The sequence below is a fragment of the Ceratotherium simum genome, chromosome 20 (assembly GCF_057802395.1).
Source record: "Ceratotherium simum simum isolate JZ-2026a chromosome 20, ASM5780239v1, whole genome shotgun sequence".
Classification (NCBI taxonomy): Eukaryota; Metazoa; Chordata; class Mammalia; order Perissodactyla; family Rhinocerotidae; genus Ceratotherium; species Ceratotherium simum.
This window is the reverse complement of record NC_141919.1, coordinates 41,890,121-41,905,313: the sequence shown is the minus strand read 5'-3', so window position 1 is coordinate 41,905,313 and position 15,193 is coordinate 41,890,121. Positions and strand designations below refer to the sequence as shown.

Below are 15,193 nucleotides of genomic sequence, written 5' to 3'. Positions count from 1 at the left end.
CCCCACACTCTTACACACAGTGCCCACATTCACATGCATGCATACACACACGCATACATTCACACCAACACACCCATGTGCTCTTTGAAATTTCTATTGTAGATACTTTAGAATGTCTCAAGGAAAATAAACATTAAACTAATTTGGATGAACTGACAAAACTGCTGCAGATAGAAATAAACACATATCCACAGAAACAATAAAAACTGAAGATTCAAACAAAAGCCAGAAAAATCCACAGCAATGGCTGAGAATCAAGGTATCAGGGACATCACATGCAATGGATAAGGGCAAAATTCAGATAGGGATTTCAGAGATGAGAGAATAAAGGGTGAGGCCAGGGTAAAAGCTTAACAGGAACAAGAAAGATGTGATCCTAAGAGACTGCCATTATTTGATGCTCATTGTGTGGTCTGGCAGGGAGTGGTGCTTAACCAGCTGGGACTGCCTTAACTGGCCAGCGATCATCTAACTTTGTTTTTCTCTCTCATCCAGATCTCAGTTTGGACATGGAACTTTGCATGGCCGCTTCCATCAGATGAGAGGGAGAATTAAAGACGAAAGTGAAAATAAGTTGACTATTTGCTGATAGCTCTTGTAGAATACCTAGATATAGATGGATATGGAAATTACTGGTTATACTAATATTTTCCTGATCAACCTTACTGACCCTCCAGCCCTAACTGAGACAAGTAAGGGAGAATCCATTCTTTCCATTACCATTATTGTTTCTGTCTGGTGTTGTCAATGTACTGTGTGTCAGAGGACACTTAATCAAAGAGTTTAAGCATAAGTGATGTTTTTCTAGCAGCCAGTTATGCTTGAATCTTAGCTTCTCTTTCTCAGTAGGATATTTTAGTAATACAACTCAAAACTGAGAGAATAATAGCCGGTTGCATTTATTTAGCACTTACTAGAAGCCAGAAGTGGCTTGGGTCCACTGATTTTCTCTGGACAGAGCTAATATATAACTTTTTTGTTTGTTTTTTAAAACCTGAGCTCATACTGATAATTCCAATTCAAATTCAGGACCATGGACTTCCAGTTAATCTCACCAATCCTGTATATCCTCTCTTGTAGGCTAAGAAATCTAAGAACCCAGCAACATAACATAAATATTCATTCATTTTATTCTACCTTACACATAAAACAGTCTCAGAATAATAATACTAACAACATCACTCATAATTACTGAAAAGAGTTTAAGAATTTTTATTCTACTCTTTTCATTCTCAGGAAGTATAGTTGGCTTACCATATCTTTACATCATTTGAAATAACTTCTCTCTGTGTGGTCATGCCAACAACTTGAGAGATAGGCTTATTTATTTCATTGTGCTTTTGTTTTATAGATTGCTTGTATACATTCAATTTTATTGTAAAATTATTCAAAATATTTATATGGCTCCAGAGTCAAATCTACAAATCAATTAAATTCAGAGAAGTCTAACTTTTTAAGTTCAACTACTCGTTTCTCCTGTAATATGTAACTATTTTCTCCTCTGTAGAAAATCATTTCTGTTTTTGGCTTTGTTTTCCATTCTTTTAAAAAAAAAAAGTAATGCTTCTCCACACAGACACATATTTGCATTCGTCCCCTTTTTAGATAAATAGCAGTTTATTACACACGTTTTTGTACATCATGTTTTGTTAAATTTCTACACCTGATTTTTTGCAATGGGTGAAAAGGAGATGTAACTGCTATTAATAGGTTGATGTGGGAATTAGATGAAATAATGTACAGATACTGCCTAATTGTCTTATAATAGTCATTCAGTGACTGTTAGTAAAGGTCCAATACGGAGAGAGACTTGATGTTTATTTCTGACATGGCTTATGAGGAATTGGAAGAGATAAGCAGTAACTTTGTTCTTACAATTGGTGTGTGGTCTTGACAAACTTGACAAGGGCTACAGGGTATAGCCCCATCTGATAAAATGAAAATTCTCAGGGAACCAATCAATCCAAGTGTGGATTTTACAAAATGTATGGAAGTAGATCAAAAGGATAGCAAAGAATCTTTTATATCTGGTTTCTGCACTACTTCCTCTGGCCAAATCATAACCTTTAATCTGGCAAGACACGCATCATGAAGAGTCATCAGACTAGAGCTGATTTCTTGGCAATAAGATGAATCTTTTCTTATTTTAAGATAAGTATGCTTCTATCCAACAGACGTCACTGGCATTCTCTACTTCCCTAGGCAGTTGATTTTAAGTGTTCATAGCACCCATATTTCTAAAAGAGTGGAAGGAAAGGAGGAAATAAAGAAGGAAGAAAGGGATGGAAGGAGGGAAAAGGGGAGGATGGGAACATAGGAAGATAGATGGGAAGCAGGCAAAGAAAAATTAATTGATTATTTACTGGGGGCAATACATCTCATTCATTCATAAATTGGCCAAACAGTGCTCATTGCGGGCTTACTCTGAGTTAAGAACTAATCAAATATTAGAGATACACTGGTGAATATGATAGACATGGTCCCTACACTCAAATTACTCATATTCTAGTAGTGACCATACACATTAAACACAATGAACAGATTACATCACCATCCCTTCCAAAAGCCTCTTGTGATTTTTTATAATAATCAAAATAAAATGCAATATTACCATGGCTTCAAAGCCCTACTTTACCTGGACTTTGCTTAAGTCACTGACCTCATCACTTATTATTATCTCATTCCCTCCATCAGACACACTGGTCTTGCAGACTCAGACACATCAACCTAATTTTCACCTCAATGTCTTTGCACTTGCCTAATTCCTCTTCCTTGCACGCTCTTTCTCTACATCTTTACATAAAACATTTCTTCACTTCTGTGTTAGGCATAATGCACCCCACCCCAAAAAGTGTCCATGTCCTTAACCCTGGACCCTGTGAATATGTTACCATACATGGCAAAAGGGACTTTGGAAATGTAATTAAAATTAAAGACTTTGAGATGGAGAGTTTATCGGAGGAAGATGTGATGATGGAAGAAGTTCAGAGAAGTGCAATGTGATAAGACTCGACTTACTGGCTTTGAAGATGAAGGAAGCAGACCATGTGCCAAACAATGTGGGCACCCTCTAGTATCTGGAAAAGGCAAGGAAACCAATGCTACCCCAGGGCTTTCAGAGTAGCGCAGCTCTGCTGACACCTTGATTTTAGCCCAATGAGACTTCTGACCTACAGAACTCTAAGATAATATTTCTGTACTATTTAAGCCACTAAGTTTGTGGTGATTTGTAACAGCAATGATAAAAAACTAACACAATTTTATTTAGGTCTCTGAATAACATAACCTCCTTAAATAGGCCTTTTATAATATATCTGTCTATAATAATCTCTACTCCATTACTCTCTAACTGTTCACCCTGTTCGTTTTTCATCTTAACTATTAGCACTACCTAAGATTATATCATCTGCTTATTGTCTTTCTTTCTCTAACAATGGAAGATAAGCTCCGTGAAGGCAGTGACTTTGTTTATTATTCTAGACACCACTCACTACCTAGAATAAAGTCTGGCACATGCCGAGTGGCAATCAAAAATCATATATTGGTGAATGAATGAATTTAAATTCTATAAGGACGACTGTAAGGTGCTCTAATGGTATATAACAAGAGGAACCACCTAATCTGAGGATTCCAGAAAAGTGTCTTGGGGTCAGTAAATTTTAAACTGCATTAGGTATTTTAATTATGTATTTATATGCCGTCTCCCACAATGGATTATTAAGCCGATGGCAGAAACTTGGTTTTATCTGTCCGTGTATCCCCAAGCCCATAGGGGGCTGTAAGGAGATGTTTGTTAAATAAACATGTACTTGCATGGCAATTTTTGAAGCAGTTACAGAGGAAGTTGATACATTTTTGTTTTTCAGCTGAACCTTGCTACCTTAATCTGGTATAAAATAGCTATGGGGTTTTTTGCTATTGATGATGAGAGATAGGCTAGTTGAAATAATTAGGATTTTTTTTTTTTCCAGAATGGGCAAACAGAATGACATATCAATGACAATATGTTAAAGAAAAGGAAAAGAAAAAAAAGGGAATACTCTTCGTTGAGACAAGCACTGATTTTCTTTTCTTGACAATAACACCAAAGATATTTGTTTAAAAGGAGGAAACCAAGTTGTTTCTAAGGGAAAAAGAAGTAAAACTTAGGCTATTAGGGCAAGACTTGAAAATATAAACTGACTCCTTAATAACTACCTGGTTAACAGTTTGCTGAAACAGTTGTCAATAGGTTGACTCTTTTTCCCAGAAAGGTGTTTGGGATTGCTGTGACCTGATTTGGCGCCCGGCTAGGACGTGCGTGTTGAGTAGTTATTTTTGCAGGGTTTTCTGCCTTCACGTTGCTGGTGCCCACATTACTGATGGGCTGAATGCTGGCCTCTGCGTATGAGCAACTGCTAGAATTCTCTCCTCTGCCTCCTCACTGTTATTCCTCTTGTTCTTTTCCCATCTTCTATTTACTATGATTTCTACTCTCCATATTAGGTATGTGCTTGTTAATTCTGCCAGAAGGGAGCTCACTGTCTATTTTTACCATGCATGACAGTCATTAGCAAAATTAACTGATTTGTATTGACTTGATACTGTTTTCTTAATCACATGCTTTGTGACTTATGTTCTCTGATGGCACGATGTGGCTGTTCTTGGGTCTGTGCTATTTTTATTCACATACAAAACAAAAAATCATCTTTAAAAGCACCAACCAAATTCCGTCAAATGTGTATCATACGTAATTGTTTCAAAGTCACTTTGGGCATTGTGTGCTTTTACAACCATGATGCAGTTACTTGCATTTTTTTTTAATACCAAGTGTTTTCGTAATTATTTATTTTACTGGTTTTGGAATATCTATAAAATAAGTTTTTATGTCTACAATGTCAAAGTAATAGAAAAGTTGAGAGTCTATTTTATTTTGGTAGACAGGCTCTGAAATGTACTCACAGGAGAACATCTTGAGCATCAAGCTAATTCTTGGGACTTGAACAAATACCCATTTCATAGAAATGAAAGCTGAATGCAATGATCTTAAAAGAAAGAAAATATAGTTTTCCATATGGTATGATCTGACACTATTCTTCACACACTAGGGAAGCAATCCCATTAAAATATAGTTAGGTCATGTTATTCTTCTGCCCCCTAATGATGGCTGACCATTTTACTCAGAGCAACAAATTGACTTTGAATGATCTGTGCCCACCCCCTCCCCCATCTGTCTTCACTTACATACCCGAGCTTGTTTCTTACCACTCATTTAGGTTCCCTCACCCCAGCCACACTGGCCTCATGGGTATCTGAATACGCTATGCTGGATCTCATGTTAGGGTATGTGTATTTTCTGTTCTTGCTGTATAGAACATTTTTCACAAAGACATTTTCTTGCACTTTCATTTATTTCATGTCACTGGTCAAATGTCACCTTATCTGAGAGACTTTCTCTACCAACTTTACATGAAAAGGTACATCACCTCATATTATCTCACACTGATGCAATTTTTCTTTTAAATCACCTTTTTTGAAGTATCCTTCACATAACATAAAATACATGATTTTAATTGTATAATTTCATAAAATTTAATTAACGTATAGACCCATGTAACCATCACTATAAGCAAAATGTAGAATATTTTCATCACTTCTCAAAAATTTCCCTTCTGACAACAGGCATCCAAACTCCTACCTTGGTACCAGGCCCACTGCTCTTTCTGCCAATATAGATGTTTTTGCCTATTCTAGAAATGAATATTAATGGATTCATACAGTAATTGCTCTTTTGGATCAGGCTTCTTTCTCTCAACATGTTTTTGAAATTCACCCATGTTTTTGTTTGTAGCAATAGTTTGTTCTTTTTATTGCCAAATAGAATACCATGATATGGATATACCACAATTTGTTTATTCATTTATCTGTTGATGGATATTTAGATCATTTCCAGATTTTCACTATTATATATACCGCTACTACGAAAATTTGTGTACAGATCTTTCTGCGGACACATATTATTCTTCTTTCTCATGGGTAAATATGTAAACGTGGAATTGATCAGTCATATGATAATTACATATTTAGTTATTATTTAATTAATCTATCTATTTTGAGGCAATTGTAGATTCACATGCAGTTGTAAGAAATAATACAGAGATATTCCATGTACCCTTTAGCCAGTTTTTCCCAATGGTAACTACAGTACAATATTACAGCCAGGAAATTGACATTGATATAATCCGTCAATTTTATTTAGATTTTGCCAGCTCTATAGGTACTTGTGTGTGTGTATGTGTTTAGTTTTATGCAATTTTATCACACATTCAGGTTTGTGTTTCTACCACTATATTCAAAACACAAAACAGTACCATCATTACAAGGATCACTTCTGGTACCCTTTTTTAACCACAACCACCTCCTTTCCCCAGTCTCAACCTCTATCTGACCCTGGTGACCACTAATCTGTTCTCCCTCTGAATAATTCTGTCATTCTAAGAATGTTATATAAATAAAATCATACAGTATATAACCTATTGATATTGTCTTTTCCTCCCTGTATAATTCCTTTAAGATTCATCCAAGTTATTTCTTATGTCAACAGTTTGTTCCTTTATATTGTTAGTCAGTATTCCATGGCACGGATGAACAACACTTTGTTTAACCATTCACATAGAAAGGACACCTGAGTTGTGTCCAGTTTATGGCCATTATGAATAAAACTGCTATGAATGTTTTTGTGTGAACATAGTTTTCATTTTTTCTGGAATAAATGCCCAAGGGTGCAATTGCTGAGTCGTATGGTAGTTGAGTGTTTAGTTTTATAAGAGACATCAAATTGTTTTCCAGAGTGCCCTTACCATTTTGCATTCCCACGAGAAGTACATGATGATCCAATTTCTCCACATCCTCCTCAGCATTTTTTAAAATTTTAGCCATTTGAATAGGTATGCAGAGCTATCTCATTGTAGTTTTAATTTGCATTTGGCTAACGGTAACGTTGAACATCTCTTTATGTGCTTATTTGTCATCTGTATATTGTCTTCAATGAAATGCCTGTGAATGACATTTGCTCATTTTCTATTTGAAGTATTATTTTGTTGTTGAGTTTTGAAAGTTCTTTGTACACTTCAGGTACCAGTCTTTTTTCGAATACATTTGCAAATATTTTCTCCCAGTCTGTAGTTTATTGTTTTCAACCTCTTAGGGTTTTTGACAGAGCAACTGTTTTAAATTTTGATGAGATCCAATTTATCAATTTTTCTTTGATGGGTAATGTTTTTGGCATCAAGTTTAAGAGCTCTTTGCGTAGCCCTAGAGCCTGAAGGTTTTTTCCTAAAAGTCTTATAGTTCTATGTTTTATATTTAAATCTGTGATTTATTCTGAGTTATTTTTTGTGTAAATTGTGAGGATTAGGTCAAGGATGTATTTTCTTTTTCTTTGTTTTTTTTCTTTTTTTTCTTCTTTCCCTTCCTCTAACTTTGTTCTTCTCCTTCGATATTATGTTGGCTACTCTAGGTCTTTTGCCTCTCTATATAAACTTTAGAATCAATTTATTGATATCCATAAAATAAATTTCTGATATTTTTATTGGGATTGCAGTGACTCTATAGATCAAGTTGGGAAGAACTGACATCTTGATAATATTGAGTTTTCCTATCCATGAACATAGACTATCTCTCCATTTATTTAATTCCTTGATTTTATTCATTAGAGTTTTTCAGTCTTGCTAATATAGATATTGTACATATTTTGTTAGATTTACACCCAAGTATTTCATTTTTTTGGATGCTAATGTAAATGATACTGTATTTTTAATTTTAAATTTGACCTTTTCATTGTTGGTATATAGGAAAGCAATTGACTTGTATACCTTGTATCTTACAAACTTGCTAATAATAATTGCTTATTATTCCAGGAGATTTTTATCAATTCTTCTGGATTTTCTACATAGACAATCATGCCATCTGTGAACAAAAACAGTTTTATGTCTTCCTTCCCGGTTTGTATACTTTTTCTTTCCTTTCTTCCCTTATTGCATTAGCAAAGACTTCCAGTATGATGTCGAAAAGGAGTAGTGAGAGGGGGACATCCTTGCCCTGTACCTGATTGCAGTGTGAAAGCTTCATTTCTCACCATAAGGTATGATGTTAGCTGTAGGGTTTTTGTAGATAGTCTTTATGAAGTTAAAAAATTACCATTAATTCCTAGTTTACTGAGAGTTTTTATCATGAATGAAGGTTAGCACTACTATCGTTTTAGATTATTACGTTGTCTCCTAATTGGTCTTCCTACCACCCTTGATCCTCTGTAATCTATTTTCTAAACAGATGCAGAATGATACCTGTAAAACTTACATCAGAATCCATCAATCAATACCCCCAATAACTTCCCATCTCACTCAAAGTAAAACCCAAAGACCTTACAATGACCTACCAAATCCTACATGATCTGGCCCTCTTTCCCTGTCCTGTAAGGCTTTGATCTCATCTCTTTTTACTGTCCTTTTAGTATATTCTAATCTAACATCAGTTATCTGCTACCTGTTCTTCAAACGTTCCAGCTGTTCTATTTACTCAGGGCCTTTGCTCTCAGTGTTCCCTATGCCTGGAATGGCCTTCCACCAGACACCCGTTTAGCTTACTCCCTCACTTGCTTCAGATTTTTACTCAAAAGTCAATTTCTCACTGAAGCATTTCTGGCCATCATCTTTAAAATTTCCATGCCCACTCCCGATCTTTGCATACCCTGTCTCTTATTTATTTTATCTCCTTAGCAATTTTCATTATCTCATGTACCACATGGGTCAGTTATCTATTGCCACAATAATGCTGCATAACAAATAGTCTCAAAGCCCTAACGGCATACAATAATGAAGACTTATTTTGACTCGTGGGTCTAGGGGTGGCCTAGATGGTTCTGCTGATTAGTACTGAACTCAGCTGTCTTGGCTAGGCTCACTTATTGTCTGGGGTCTACTGTTGGTTTGGCTGAGAGCATCTTGATCCAGGATGGCCTTTCAGCTTATTCGGAAGGGAGAGGTACCATTCAGAAAGAGAGTAGAAATGTGCAGGACTTCTTTAGGCCTAGGTTAGGAACCAGCACAATGTCACTTCCATCACATTCTATTTTCCAAAACAAGTTTAAAAACAAGCCCAAATTCAAGGTTTGTGTAAAGCCACACTGCAAAGAGGCTTGGATATAGTGAGGTAATTAACTGAAGCCAAAAATCTGATCAACCTACCACACTACTTGCTTACTTCTATACTTTGCTTATCACCCGTCACCTTTATCAGAATATAAGCTCTATAAGGGCAAGAATTTTGTCTAGTTTATTAAATGCTTTACTCAAAAGGCCTGTAATTTTCCTGGCATACAAAAGAACTCAATAGTTATTTGTTTGAATAAATGGGTGAAAGGAGACCTCTGTGATCTACTGCCCTACCACACCTTTGCAGAGACTGTAAGCTCTTTAAGGTCAAGCACTCTGCCATCAATTTTTTTTTTTTTTTAACATCCATCACCTGAAACAAAGCTAGACATATAAAGAGGATGTAGTAAATGTTTCTTGGATTAATAAATGAATAATAAATGACAATAGGTCCTAGATGAGAAATGAAATGAAAGGGAAATATCCTTCTAATGGTATTAGTTTGTTTTTACAGATGGATTTCTCCAAGTGCTTTCCCCTGATTCAAAAAACTTTTTGGAAATGGACCTTCCAATACAGAATGGAGTTCATGATTTTTGAAATAACTGAAGACCTGGCAGTCTTCATGTGCACGTGGCATATAAAGATTAGAAAGCAGCATCTGCCTACAGCTATGAAGGAAACCTATGAGCATTAAGATGTGCTATGTCCACCAAATTGGGGAGATTAATTGTAATTGTAGAAATTAAACTTTAATTTAGTTTCCAGGATTATCCCTTGAGTTTCATTATGATTAGCATGATTCACTCATAACTGCTTCAACCAACATGGTTTTGCCAAACTGCCAGACAGAAGAGTCTATTGGCTTGGTTTTAATCCAGGTCTCTCCAGACAAACAACCTAGAGAGGTGCCATTACTTCTACTCTAAAATTACCCTGGAGATAATTTCAATCTTACTTAATTACTCCTTGATTGTCATGTTAAGGGAAGTAGTTTTGAAAAAGTATACTTAGAATATTCCTGCATCCTTAGCTACTCAGAGTTAGATAATTTTTTATAGAATAATTTTAAAATCTAATGTGTTATAGCCGTGTGCACTTTATGAAGATTCACTGAGCCAAGCACTCTTGATTTCTACACTTTTACATTTACATACTTTTATATATCTATACAATACCTTAATAAAATATTTATTTTAAAAACTAAAGTATTATTTATGTGTATAATCTTATTTAGATAATTAAAACACTTGAGAAATACTATATCAAATTTTGAAACTAAAAGAAGTATATGTTCATTCTAATTCCTAGCATTTCTAAAATTTATTTATCAATATGGACTTCTGTCTATTACATTAAATTAACAACATGAATACTTTTGAACATGTTCTAAATTTTTTTAAAAGGGACTTACTTCTCCTTTCCTTTGAATGCTTTCGTGGCTTTCCACATCTTGTCGTAGCTTCTGCTTTAGCCTATTGAAAAGGTTTGTGGTAAAATTTATAGATTCCTTAATAAACCCAGTCAGTTTTTCTTACCATAATGAAGAAAACAAATTAGACCAAAAGTTCAGTATTGGAACACATTATATTTTATTCTCTATATTATTTGCATTTAATTTCCATGTAAAAGGTGATGTATTTAAATTTTGTAAATCAGCATTCTACATTACTGTATTTGAGGATAATTTATAGATTTTCTCAACACACTCCAAAATTAATTTGTCAAGATGTGGGGGCGGGGGGGATACCATGTGACACATAGGTTGAAAACACCACAGATGACTCCACTGAGGGATAATATGTAAAATAATTATTGTCCACAGTTATATAAGTACCTGTCAGTGAGAGACTAAACAATTGGCCATGTAAAGGGGCTAACAAGAAAAGCATTGCATTTAGAAGTTAGTTTTAACTGACTGCCAATGTTTACTTTAAAGTTATAAAAAGGCAAGAGTTTAGGGCTGAATTCATCTGACTGCACTGTGATAATGGCATAAACATGCAACCTCCTATTCAGGCCAATGGCTATGTTCCCATTTCACGAGTTAGACATTCCAAGACAAAGCAGACAGAGATGTGTTAAAGATTAGACTTGCAAATTTCAGAATACATAGTGTCAGTCTAGTGATGTTAAAACATCCATTTAGAATAACTCACAGAGTAACTGTAGCATATTACAAAGTGGAATCATGAATATGCAATCAGCAAATGGTTCCGGAGCCTGATCACTATCTCTGTCAATTACAGCAGTCACTTTCTGTGATGGTACCTTGGCACTTTGACAGTGATTATACCTTTACATGATGTGTTGCAGATATTATGCTTCAGTTGTTTACAAATAGAACCATATCTTACTCTCTCACTGTAAGAACACAGTGTTTTAAGTAAGGAAAATATTCCTCATAATAAATCTTCCACTTAATTCACTTACATGATCAGATTGAGAATAGCATATGATGCCACTACCACATGACAAAAGCAACCCCCTAAATCCCTCTTTTTATTATTCCTAAAAGTGAAGTAATGTGAAGTTAACTGAAAAGAAACTGCATAAAGGATTAATTCACAACATACTACCCATCACTCTAAAGGAGGAGGCTAGTCAAAAGAGAAATCCGTTTTTAAACACGAAGCAAAATTCTAAGACAGAGGTATAGGCGTCAGTCAGGGCAAAATTATCTAGATGATTTATAATTGAGCTTGTTCTTTTATCCTACCCCAAATCACTTACTTGCTTATTAGTAGGTATCAACTTTGTCTAAAAATGCAACCTCAAGAGGTTTGCTTAGTTATTTTCTCTAATGCTCGGTTGCCTAAATTTCAGGTAAAAATATCAGAGAGACTAAATTATCACATAATTCCTCAATTTGCCACTTCATTTTATCTATGTATCTATTTAAATAAAAACTCCAATATTTAAGGCTGCTACAGGGTATGCAAACCTATTCAGATACCTCTAAATATCTAGGTTTTTGCTATCTGTATAGATAATACATACGAACATTAGACTTAATTATTTGTAATTTTCTACCTACATAAAGCTTTATAGATTCAACACTTTATGTTTAGCATTGATTCAGGAAGTTCATAAATTCGTAGTTATGGAATACTATAACTAAATAAACTGTGGAAATCATATTGGTTAAATCACTTTACTCTCACCACCTTTCTGTGCAAACACTTTTCAGATAAGAATGAAATTTGCTACAGGTCACATAGCTAGGGTCAAAATCAAAAACTTCAAACCAGAACTCTGGCGTCACAATCAAGTGCCACTTTTACCGAACCACAGTCTTTTTTATATGGTAATGTAATGGTATAAAGGAATGGTTACCAGAGAGGGAGGGACACCAAAGAGGGGAAAGTAAACAATGGCACTGTGTCTCCCTGGTGAAACTAAAGCCTTGTATCTAAACATAGAATTGTGGAATGATCTAGATCTTGAAATGTCCCTTGACAATAATGAGATATGCCTCCCAGACATGATGATCTAAACCTTGATACAGGACACTAAACAAAACCTTAGAAGAAAGAACAGAGTGAAGAATTTCTAAAAATAAGTACTAGCATTTTAGCTCTTCTTTTTCCGTAACATTTCTCCACAGTCCACCTCCATTAGCCTATAAAAGAGGTTATAACACACAAAATAACCACTCATAAAGTAGTGCTCACTTGGGGGAGATGGTTTCATATCCAGTGGGAAGAGAAGTAAAAATTACCAGGACTGCTTTAGAGAAAAAAGACTAAAAACTGCTGCTCAAATGTGAGCAATATAAAGAAAGGATGGTGTGGCAACTCTGCTCCCTAGATATGAAATAGGAAAAAAATAGAAAGAACAGAGTATGCAGGGGCAGGCCCCGTGGCTTAGTGGTTAAGTGCACGCGCTCTGCTACTGGCGGCCCAGATTCAGATCCCAGGCGCCCACCGACTCACCACTTGTCAGGGCATGCTGAGGCCGCGTCCCACATACAGGAACTAGAAGGATGTGCAGCTATGACATACAACAATCTACTGGGGCTTTGGGGGGAAAAAAGAAGGAGGAGGATTGGCAATAGATGTTAGCTCAGAGCCGGTCTTCCTCAGCAAAAAAAGAGGAGGATTAGCATGGATGTTAGCTCAGGGCTGATCTTCCTCACAAAAATTATATAAGTAAAAAAAAAAAAAAAAAGAACATAGTATGCAAAAGGTAGACAAAGTGCCCAACTCTGAAGAAAATAGTCATGAATTGAGAGTTCCTCATAATCAGATCACAATCTAGAACAATTTGGTGAGAATAATTCAGTAATATTAGATTTCAAATATGAGATTACAAAGCATATTTAATTGAGATTGCGGACTTGCAAAAACATAGAAAGTCACCAAAAAACAATAATCCCAAATTGACAAATAATTTAGAAACAGCAGTGAATGGCATAGTCACTGTTGAAATTGAGAGCTTTTCATAGAATAAAAGACTGAGATAACTCTATCCAATGTAGGCAGAGATTAAGTCACTTAGAGAGAACCTGATAATAAGGAATAGAGATAGGCTTAAGAAAAATAGGTGTCTGAAGTAGAAAACTCATCAAGTGAAATGGAAGATGCATTCAAATATTTATGAAAAGCTTACCAAAAGTGAGAAAAGAACTCAAGCTATAAATCAAGAGAGTATGGTACTCAAGGAAAATGTAAAAGTAGATGCACAATATCACGATGTTTTATTTAAGCTACCGTTGAAAGGAAAGTAATCAACAAAAGTAATAAGACAAACTAGCATTAGAGTCACTGTAGAACTCATCAATGCCAGATGACAATATTTACCAAATACGCCAATATACCAAAGCAGTATTCACCAGTGTTGCTCACAACATGATACTTGAAGTCCTGGCTAGTATGATAAGCCAAAAAAAAAAAAAAAAAAATTATACCAATTGGGAAGGAAGAAATAAAACTCTTTCTTTGCAGATGCCATTACTGTCTATGTAGAAAATAAATAAATAAATAAACCTCCAATTCCCAGAACTAATAAGTGAGTATAACAAATTTGCAGGATACAAGATTAATATAAAAAAGTTAACTGCTTTCTTACATACCAGCAATGAACAATTGGAGTATCAAATCTAAAAGACATATCATTTATAATGGCACAAAAATTGGATATTTAAGTATAAATTTAACAAAATACATACAGTATCTATATGCAGAAAACTACAAGACTCTGATTAAAGAAATCGAAGAAGATCTAAATAAATAGAGAGATTATCTATGTTCACGGATTGAAAGACAATATTGTTGATATCAGTTATCTTGATCTATATATTCAATGCATTCTCAATCAAAAAGTTAGTAAGATATTTCACACATATTGACAAACCAGTTCTAAAGTTTATATGAAAAGGTACCAGATTTCAAGACTTACTCCAAAGCTACAGTAATCAAGATAATGTGGCACTGGCAAAGAATAGACACTTAGATCAATGAAACAGAATAGAAAGTCTAGAAATAGACTCACACAAGTAAATTCAGCTGATATTTGACAAAGGAGCAAAGGCAATTCAACAGAGAAAGAATATTTCTTTCAACGAATGGTGCTAGAACAATTGCATGCTCATATGAGGAAAAAAATCAACCTAAATACAGACCTCGCAGCATTTCACAAATGTAACTCAAGATGAATCAAAATGTAAATGTAAAATGCAAAACTGTAGAACTTGTAGAAGAAAACATGAGAAAACCTGGTGACATTTTATTTTATGATGAGTTTTTAAATACAACACCAAAAACATGACACAATGAAAGAAAAATTGATTAGTTGGACCTCATTAAAATTAAAAATGTCTGCCCTGCAAAATACACTGTTAATAGAATAAAAAGAAAAGCCACAGACTGGGAGAAAAAATTTGGGACACACATATCTGAAAAAGGATTTTTATCCAAAATATACAAAGAATACTTCCAACTCAGCAATAAGAAAACAAATAACCCAGTTAAAAAATGGACAAAAGATCTAAACTGACACCTCACCAAAGAAGACATAAAGATGACAAATAAGCATATGAAAAGATGATCAACACTATTTCT

At 34.9% G+C, this 15,193-nt stretch overlaps 1 long non-coding RNA gene across 1 annotated transcript in view; it reads right to left on the bottom strand.

Annotated features, from left to right (window-relative positions):
• Positions 1-15,193, bottom strand: part of LOC147914436 (uncharacterized) — a 28,991-nt gene that overhangs the window by 4,209 nt on the left and 9,589 nt on the right. The window contains exon 2 of the long non-coding RNA XR_015555322.1: positions 10,546-10,606. This is a non-coding gene — a long non-coding RNA (uncharacterized LOC147914436). The remainder of the gene's footprint in view (positions 1-10,545; positions 10,607-15,193) is intronic.